The sequence below is a fragment of the Streptopelia decaocto genome, assembly GCF_964273445.1.
Source record: "Streptopelia decaocto genome assembly, chromosome: 5".
In the NCBI taxonomy this organism is placed as follows: Eukaryota; Metazoa; Chordata; class Aves; order Columbiformes; family Columbidae; genus Streptopelia; species Streptopelia decaocto.
The window spans coordinates 70102549-70110100 of NC_138659.1; positions in this window are offsets into that span (position 1 = coordinate 70102549).

Here is a 7552-nt window from a genome sequence, read left to right on the forward strand (position 1 = left end):
TGGCAAATTTATCTCTATTTCCTAATGTCTGTCAGATGAGGAAGCTGAAAATTTAAGGTGCTTTAGGTTAAAATTTCATTTGTTTCACGGGATTTCTCTCAGAGTGCTGTTTATAAGGAGCTGGATAAGGCGTGAGTACACCATCCTAAAGCACTTAATCACTTCTCCTTGTCGTTGTCTTTCCAGCATTTGGCTGTATTGTTGTGATGATGGTTCAGAAACTATGTATAAAATAATTAATGCATCATGCATAGATGAGGTTCTTAGGGGCATGGTTTAGTGGCAGGGTTGGGTTAATGGTTGGACTCCATGATCTTGAGAGTCTTTTCCAACCAAAATGATTTTATGATTCTGTGATCCACTGCACATAAAGGGGACCTGTGACAACTCACTGGATGATCCTGAGGGTCTCCCCCAACTGAAATGATTCTATGATTCCATAAAACCAACAGGGAAGGGAGTTGGGAGTCAGTGGATCATGGAGCCCTTGGTCAAGGTGTTGGTCACTCAGGACATCAGTGTCACCCAGGTGTTGGGTGACAACTCAGCAACATTGAGGATCCGGTTGCTGTGTTGGGGAGCGTGGCTGTACCTTTGCTTAGCTAAGGAGTTCTGTATCCTGTGTGTCAGCCAATAAATAATTGCTCGCTCTCATTTAAATTTTCAGCTGCTTGCAGAGTCTTCTTGCACACGGCCAGAGAAGCTGAACAAACCATAACAGGTACGATGCACGTTATCAGAGAAAATAATGTTCACTGCCTTTTGTTCATTCCTAGAAATTGGTATCCAGCTATATTTCTCTGAATTTGCTTGAGAGAGAAAAATCGCCACCTTTGAAGAGGCTCTTAAGAGGACTTTGTGGGATTACCTGCCCTAAGTCCCCACCGTCACTGGTTGGTCCGTGTTTAAAATCTCAATACTTAAAATGAGGACTGCAGTAGGAATGAACCATGGAGGTGTTTCTTTTGCTTACCATTAGAAATACTGAAATTACAGCTCCACTATAAATACTTGTGTTCTGAATATCAACTGTTACATCCAAACGAGGAGGAGGAGGCTCAAGGATTAGACGTTTTCATTAGGAAACACCACTAGCAAGGTCTGGGTGTTACTCGTATTATAGAAACTACCACCTGCATTTTCTAGATAAAATTCTGCTAAATATTAGTGCTGTCATTTAGCTCTTTGCTGCTCAGTCTCAAATCTAAGAGGTGCCTGGGTAAATGGGAGCAAACTTGTAAAGTTATCCTGAAATTGGTATTGGCAACTGAGTCTTGCATTATTTGTGTGAGTTGATACATGAGATTACATGCTAGCTGTTGCTTTGGGGGTTTTGTTGTGTATTTTTTTTTTTTCCTTTATCTAAATTAGCCCATCAAAATAAACAACTCCAACTGTGGTATTTAGATTTTTATAATGGCATAGGTATGCGTATCTTCTGTATTGCAAAAACAAAAAAGGTAAGTGTATTGAAGTATTGCTCTCTGGGGAGCACGTTGGCTGTCTTACTGCTTAAACCTTCTCCATCTTCACGCTATTCTGGGCCTCACAAAATTCTGGTCCTTAAACCTCACTTTAGCCTGTTGTTTTTTTTAATCTTCGTTGTCTAGTTTACAGATGGGAAGGATTCATAGAAAGTGAAGTCCGACCACTGGCACACGTAGACCTGTAACCTTCAGCCCTTTGAAATCCAAGTCTTTTCCATAATTCATCCCATGCACCCCAAAACTTCCCAGCTTTGGGCATCTCCCCCTTCTTCCCTTCTCAAGCTGAACCACCCTAGGAGGGAGAACATCCCCCTGCCCTGGGCAGCTGAATTACTGGGGACATAAGTGACAATGACACTTCCATTCTCTGTGTCTTCGCTTCCCACTCTTTGCTCTTGATACACTCTCTAGTTTCTATGGCTTTCTGTGCCTTCTCCGTCTCTTTTCAAGGGAATCAAGGCTTTTAGTCACATCAGCCCTTAAATTCTCAGCGCAGAGCTCTACATCTGCCTCCCTGCAGCACGGAGGAGTCGGCAATGCGGTAACAGGCGTACAAGGTGGATTTAAAAGCGTTTTCACTTAAATGGGTTTGATTTTATCATTCTAGATGACCTCCACTTGCCAACACGTTACTCTTATCAGGCACATTGTAGCTGTTAAGAGAAATGGGACTCAACCATTCTGACAAAGTTAGGGGGTAAAAAATCTGGATTTTGAATATTTTGGGATTTGCTGTGAGCATTAGATCATTTTTCCTTTGCTCCTTTATTTACAGAGAAATACTTGTTTGATGCTATCCTGCTAAAAGTTGAACAACAAATTAACGTTAAAATTCAGAACCTGAAATGGATCAATCTTGCAATTTCTCTTTTAACTTGAGACTTGTCAGGCTCTATTATTCTCAATACAGTTTGACAGTTCTAGGTTAAAAAGACATCAATTACCTTTTGAAATTACCCTCTCCACTACAGGATTAGCTCTGTTTCTGCTGACTTTGGAAGTTCTCTGTGCATAGTAGGTATTTTGGAAGTGGGGAAGGCCTCAAAATGCTGTATATAACTACTTGATTGCACTTGACTGGCTGCTTGGCCACAGCCGTGGCACTTGGCTGCAACCCCGTCGTGCTCCTTCATGACCACGTTAGGCAGATATTTTAGTTATTAAGAAAAACTGGCCTGTGTGGGTTTACTGTTGCCATCTCGCTACTCTTGTAATGTGTACGGCTTGTAAATCAGGTATTTTTATGTCGCAGTTATTCTGTTAAACATGCAAAAATTGAATCAGCCTCAAAGGCTGTTGCTGCTGCATAAATACAGGCAGTTCTGTTATGTGCTGTGTAGAAACAACAACAAAGGGCAACAAAGATGCTGCAGGGAGTGGAGCATCTCCCGTGTGAGGAAAGGCTGAGGGAGCTGGGGCTCTGGAGCTGGACAAGAGGAGGCTGAGGGGGGACTCATTCCTGGGGATCAATATGGAAAGGGGGAGTGTCAGGAGGATGGAGCCAGGCTCTTCTGGTGACAACCAGTGACAGGACAAGGGGCAATGGGTGCAAACTGGAACACAGCAGGTTCCACTTAAATATGAGAAGAAACTTGTTCCTGGTGAGGGTGGCAGAGCCTGGCCCAGGCTGCCCAGGGGGGTTGTGGAGTCTCCTTCTCTGCAGACATTCCAACCCGCCTGGACACCTTCCTGTGTAACCTCATCTGGGTGTTCCTGCTCCATGGGGGGATTGCACTGGATGAGCTTTCCAGGGCCCTTCCAACCCCTGACATTCTGGGATTCTGTGACACATTCTGTGAAAATCACTTTCCTGTTGCAGAGGAGTTAGTTGTGGCTTCAGAATTCCCCATTGGAATGTGATCAAGACCCTTGCAAGTGGTTTTGTTTTCTTTTGTGGGATTTTTTTGCAACAAGGAGAGGGAAAACAGAGTAAGGAGAAGAGCAGAATGGGCTTCTGCAGGAGACGGTTCAGCATTTGATGTTTAAAATTCCCTTCTGGGGGTGCGTCCCTCTAGTGCATCTCCTGTGCCTAAAATTGCTTTATGAATCAATACCTCTGTTATTCTGGGGAGGGGTCGGGTGGATAACAGAGACAAAGCTCCAGATTTTGTTTCTGACAAGTAACTAGTTGGAGAGGTCTGGGTTTGAGCAATAACCAGGAGTTCCCATGTTCTCCCCCTTCACTTATTCAATGACTGTATTTGACCTGTATCCAACACATTCTGCTCTTACAACCTCCGCTCTCCTTCCAAATCCAGTCAGGCTTTTGTGCATATTTTCAGTGACAGGGGATGAATTGATACTAGAAATGTCGCCATTTAATTTATAACTAGAAAATAGAGAATGTGGCTGCAAAGCAAATATTGTGACCCAACAACAGAACTGTCCTAGATTTTCGCATCTTGTTTTGAAATTTTATGACAGCCTTATTGCCCAAGGGTACAACATAATCACTTTGCAGTTCACTGATATGCTTTCTTTTAGCATCTGTACTAACTGTGTTTTTATCCCTACTGCATGTAAGAGCACTTTGTAATCCTTCAGATGCAAAGAAAAATCCCATCTCAAAGTGTATAATGGCTGCAATTGTGTTTATTTTAATTTGGAATGTAAATATGCTTTGAAAACTAACAATCTTTCCACCCTTTCACCAACCAAATTCTTCATCGATGATATTGGTTTTCTGTCTTTCCTAAGCATTTGTCCTGGCTCACCCAGTCATAGATTACTCTGTTGTAATATTTTTAAAGAAATCTTCTGGATATCTGAACAACGGGGTCATATTTGCAAATGTTTCTGGTGGTGCCAGGGACTGCAGGATTGCCCCGGCATTAAGTCATGTCCTGCATGGAGGATTTTGGGGGCTGGTGGTGCAGCTATAGCAGACTACATCTGCATATTCCTATTTAAATGTGTATGAAAGTAAAATAAATGGAAACTGCTCTGTTTTTCTGTTAAAGCCGTATGCACAAGGGCAGAAGAAGAATCAATGTTTTGATCAGTGGTCGCTGAAGGGCAAACAACTGAAAATGTAGTCTTTATCCTGAAAAGTGCTTTCTAACGGTGCATTTTTGGATCATATTGAACAGCTTAGTAACACCCAGCAGCTGAGTGAAAAGAAGATGTTCTTCCTTGGACTCTGGTCTCCCCGAGAACCACACTTGGGTCTTCCAGGAGCACATTTATGTGCTCATCTCCTCTGAAATCAAACGCCTTTCACCTCCGTCTCGACGAAACCTTGACCGCAGTTGAGTTCCTCCGAGCCCCCGCTGCGTGTGGGGAGATGACAAAGAGTGAACCGGACTTTGCTGACAATTAGGAACATCGTTCCAGAGGAAACAAAAATCTCGCTGCCGAGATCGGATCTGACATGTCTCTGACGTGCGGGTGGTACGAAGCGACGCGGTGAGATCATGTCCCAGCAAGACCTTGTTCTCCTTGTCCCGACCAGACCTCCACGGAGCTTCTTTGTTCCTAGTTGATAAATTCGATTTTTGCCAATATACTCTTATGCGTCTCTCGGCATCGTGACAGCTTTGGGCAGAGGTTATGGATGAGCTTCATGCCCTGGGTTGTTTCACCTGGCTTCCCAAGTCTGTCATTGAAGAGAGACTTTATGTCTCAGCATTTCTGTTTTCTGTTGCCTTCAATAAAACAGGACCTTCACACGCCCGTGACCAGCACAGCGTCTTCTCATCTTTTATAGGTGCTTGCATTAAACACATTAAAAAAAAAAATATCTGTTGGCAGTGAGCGGTAAGTTTTTTTGGGGAAAAAATCATCCCTAAATTAATAAGTCGTGAAATATTGTACGGTTATAAATTCTGTTGAATTTGGATTGATAGGTATGTATTTTTTTACAGAAATCCGTTGCTGCTTTTGTTTGGGGAGCGTCAGCAATGCAAATAGAGCTGCTGCAACCACACTGGAGGCCCCTTTGCTGCAGATGAATGTTGGTGAACCTCGTGTGCTGAAACAGCTCAGATAAACCTCCTGTTTACTACCTATTACTACTACTAACCTCTGTTATACTACCAGAAAAGTAATTAATACATAGAGATGGGAGAGCAGACTGTTGATAATCTCAAACTTTTCTGTTTCATTATGACCTTTTGTTTCCTATCTGTGGTTTTAATGGTTCAGCTTGTCTTACAGTGATTAGTTTTCTCATAATTTATATGAATTTCTGACTGTCAAGTTCTGGAAGAGGGGGTGTAGCTGTTATCTTTCATATTCCTTCCTTTCTGCTGTTTTCTTTTTCGTATCTTCTTTTTAGGATACGCATTAATACATGCTTTCCTAGGAAGTGCAGATTTATTTTAATTTTAACCTACGTATACTATGCGTTGATTTGTTAGGAGTATTCAAGTAATTTTGAATCTTCAAATTGGCTTTTAAACTGCTTACAAAACAATTGGAACTGCTTTCTCTGTGGCCTTCTACAAGGCAGCGCCGAACCTGACAAAGACCTTGGTTCCTGGAACAAGAAGAGCAAATATAAAGCAGGATCTAAAGAGGTTCAAAAAAGCCACAAGCAATCAAAATGCCTTTCTCTAGCTACGTGAGAAGTGTCTTTTTTGGAGGTACTTATTATTAAGAAGGATTCAGGAGGCAGCGAGATAGATATTTATAATATGTAAATAGTCTAGTCCTGAACTTGAGAAAATAAGACCACTCTGGTTTAGCTTAGCAAATGTTTTAGAAACTTTCATCCTGTGTAGCAAGATTTTGAAACATTCCTTCAAAATATTCATACCTGTGCCTGCACATCTCTATTGGGTGTGCAAGCGTTGATATTAATGGCGACATCATGAGTTCTCATATGCTAAATAGTCCCAGCTTTTCACTTCAGAGACATTTTGCCGAGAAAGTGGCCTGAAGATTTATTTTAGTGGTGTTTTCTTCATTTTGCACTCCATTTGATGAGTTTGATACTCTGCGCCGCGCTTCCCATTTGTCTGTGTCACAGGGACCGTTTGCTCCACTTACTCCAGAGATCGGGAACCTGTTGAGTCGCACTTGACTCAGCTGGCAGAGGCAAAATTTCACTTAGACCTTTATATAAACAAATATCATCTGTTTTAAGCAACGAAGCGGCTCTGACCAACTGTCTTGTTTCAGGCTGCATCCCCAAAGTGCGTTTCTTACTCAACACCCGGTCAGGAGGAACAATCTTGTCTTTCTGGAAATCAAACTAAATGGTTATATACGCACTGTCGCTACCAGTGTTTTAAACCCATACAAATTCAAGAGTTTTCATGCTGGTTTTTGCTCTCCCAGGCTGTTAATACATATGAACTATTTTTTGGTTTTCATTGGATTTTTTTATTTGTATTGTTCTTGATGTCGCACCCTGGAAGATGATGCTCCTGACACAAGTCGACACGAAATTTCGGATGCATCCAGAACACACCTTTGTGCAATCTCTCCTTTATACGCTGATAAATACCACCTGTGTGCTTCAGCTCTGCATGGCTGAAATCAGGAGAGGTTTTCACATTAACCTCAGTGGGAGGAAAACCTGGCTTAGAGTGCTCTCACACAGACACGCACGCTCAGGTGCATTAACCACTCGTGCACGTCTCGGATCCACCTGCAAAAATACCACTTTTCAGTCTGAAAACCATTGACTGTAACTGCTCCGTTAGAGCAGGGAAAGGGCGTTTTAACTGTTACATTTCATAATGGTGGCTGATGTCACCTAAAATCTTTTTCCCACCACCTCAAAACTCATGGTACACATTAAAGTAGCACAGTGCACCATTGTGGATACCGAAAACTCTCAACAGTGCTGGTGGGACTGAGGAGCTCACTGGGGACCATCTGTCCCTTCAATAATCTGTGAAATGCTTTGGAATCTGCAGAGCAAGAGACTTGGGCCACCTTGAGAGGAGCTGGTACAAAGGCAGGCGATGGAATTGGAGTTTTCCACCCCATACCCATTTCTGGTGGTCTTGGACCTGAATGCTACCCTGGAGAAAATAAGGAGCTATGAGAAAGCATTTTCCAATTGGGTAAACATTTCTGGGGAGTTGTAAAGCACAGATGCTTGGGCACAAAAGGGT